We start from the raw sequence: 3,045 nt of genomic DNA on the forward strand, positions 1-3,045 counted from the left end.
AGCCACTGCACTCCAGTCTGGGAGACAGAGTGAGACTCCAACTCAAAAAAAAAAAAGAAATTTAATTGTCATTTCAAGGGTATTAAATTGTGGGACCTTTAAGTAGTGATTGGGTCATAAGGATGAATGAATTAATGTTTTAATGAATGAATTAATGGGGAGTGGGTTAGCTATTGCAGAAGTAGCTTTCTGATTAAAAAAAAAGAAGAATGGGAGGCTGAGATGAGTGGATTGCCTGAGCCTGCGGGTTTGAGACCTCATCTCTACAATAAATCAAAAAATTAGCCGGGCGTGGTAGCGTGCACCTGTAGTTCCCGCGACTTGGAAGGCTGAGGTGGAAGGATCGCCGGAACCCAGCAGGTTGAGGCTGCGGTGGCCAGGAGCATGCCACTGCACTCCAGTCTGGGAGACAGAGTGAGACTCCAACTAAAAAAAAAAAAAAAAATTTTTAATTAAAAAAAGAATTAGTTCAGCTTAGATGCCAGTGGCATGCTCTCGGTTTTCCCAGGCTCCAGAACCATGAGCCAAATACATTTATTTTCTTATTATTCAGTTTGCGGCAACCTGTTATAGCAACAGAAAATGTACTAAGACATGCATTTTGAAGATTTGTTACTAGGAGCACACTCATTCAGGTGTGTTATCTCTTCTTGAATTTTTTTTTATGGGCAGGTTTAATGGCCAGTTTAGAACCTATGCTGTCTGCGGGGCCATTAGCAGGATGAGTGAGTCTGATGACTCCTTTCTCTGATTGGCCAAGGTCAATGACTTCGTCTCAACGAACTTTTAACTGGAGAGATCATGGGTATGAAACATTTGTCATAAATAAACAGCAACAACTTCAAAAACAAAAAAATTAGCTGGGTGTGGTGGCACATGCCCATAGTCCCAGCTACTTGGGGTCCTGAGGTGGGAGGATCACCTGAACCCAGGAGGTCAAAAAGGCAATGAACCATGATTGTGCTGTTGTACTGTAGCCTGCGTAACAGAGTGAGACCCTGAGACATGATTGCCCTCTGTCACCCAGGATGGAGTGCAGTGACGACATCTAGCTATGATGAAAACTTACTGCAGTCTCAAATTCCTGGAATCAAGCAACCCTCCTGCTTTAACTTTCCAAGTAGCCAGGTTAATTTTTTTTTCCTTTCGTAGAGATGACGGTCTCACTTTGTTGCCCAGGATGGTCTCGAACTCCTGGGCTCCAAGTGATCCTACCATCTCCGGCTCCCAAAGTGCTGGGGGATTACAGGAATGAACTGCCTCACCTAGTCTCTCTTCTTTTTTTTTTGAGTTGGAGTCTCACTCTGTCACCCAGACTGGAGCGCAGTGCCCACTCCTGGCCACCGCAACCTCGACCTGTTGGGCTCCGGCAATCCTTCCACCTCAGCCTTCCAAGTAGCTGGAACTACAGGCGCGCGCTACCACACCCGGCTAATTTTTTGATTTTATTGTAGAGATGAGGCCTCACCAAGTTGCCCAGGCGGGTCTCGAACCCATGGGCTCAGGCAATCCACTCACCTCAGCCTCCCAAAGTGCTGGGATTACAGGTTGAGCCACCGAGCCCGGCTTCTGTCTTCTTAATTAACTCTTCTGTAGGGTAAATGTCCAGGACATTGCCTCTTTCCTCCATATCTGGTTTCTTCCTGCCCTTTTCCAAGGAACAGCCCCTGGCCAAGGATGTTATCTATAGGATATGCATGTTCCCTGTAACAAATCATAGTGTTAATGAGTCACAGAATGCAAATAACCAAGCAACTTAAAGACAGCGTAGGCCTGCACAGTGACTCTCGCCTGTAATTCCAGCACTTTGGGAGGCGGGGAGGCGAGAGAATTGCCTGAGCCCAGTGGTTCAAAACCAGTCTGGGCAACTTGGTGAGACCTCATTTCTACAATAAATCAAAAAAATTAGCAGGGTGTGGTGGCAGACACCTGTAATTCCAGCTACTTGGAAGGCTGAGGCGGAAGGATCACCTGAGCTCAGCAGGTCAAGGCTGAGGTGGCTGTGAGCTTGTCACTGCACTCTAGCCTGGGCAACAGAGTGGCACTCCAACTCAAAACAAAAACAAAAATAAAAACAAGCTAGTGCAGCAGTGGCTCACACCTATAATCCCAGCACTTTGGGAGGTGGAGGCAAGAGGATTGCCTGAGTCCAGAGATTTGAGACCAGCCTGGGTAACTTGGCAAGACCTCGTCTCAACAATAAATACACTTTAAAAATTGGCTGGACATGGTGGAACGCACCTGTAGTCCCAGCTACTTGGAAGGTTGTGGTGGAAGGATTGCCTGAGCCCACCGGGCTGAGGCTGCAGTAGTCATGAGCATACTGCTCCATAGACTTTTTAGTTTTGATGGTTGTCAAGTTCAAGATCAAGGTGCTAGCAGATTCAGTTCCTGGTGAGGAATCTTCTCATTCCTTGCAGACAGCTAACTTCTAGCTGTATCCTCACTAGACTCCTACTCAAAAAAAAAAAAAGACAATGTAGTCATCACTCTTAATGTGACTGTAAACACTGTATAGGAATTTAAATAATTAACTTGCTTGATTATAAAACTGTTTGCTGTGTGGTCCTGGGGTGCAGATTCTTCATCAAGACCAATTTGTAGCCATTGGTGACCCTCCCATAAGTGTAATAAACCAGTCTCTCCCTGTGGTACCTCCAAGTGACTTCTTTGGAACAGGTAAACATCACGTGCAAGTCCTTTCAGATCTGGGCCTACTGCATTACACCTTCTTTCATTAAAATGGTCCTTTATCTCTTGAAGGATAACTTGTCCTAAAATTCACTTTACCCAATATTAATATAGTCACTCTAGTTTTCTTATGATTAGTGTTTGTATGATATATCTTTTGCTGTATTTGTTACTCTTAACCTATTAGTTTCTTTGTTTTTAAAATAGGTTTCTTGAGGCAGGAGGATTGATTGAGGCCAGGAGTTCGAGACCAGCCTGGACAACATAGAGAGAGTCCATCCCCACACACACAAAAATTTTTTTTTTGAGTTGGAGTCTCACTCTGCTGCCCAGACTGGAGTGCAGTGGCCGCTC

Source organism: Carlito syrichta, unplaced genomic scaffold (genome assembly GCF_000164805.1).
Source record: "Carlito syrichta isolate Samal-C Ts95f unplaced genomic scaffold, Tarsius_syrichta-2.0.1 Scaffold316346, whole genome shotgun sequence".
NCBI lineage: Eukaryota > Metazoa > Chordata > Mammalia > Primates > Tarsiidae > Carlito > Carlito syrichta.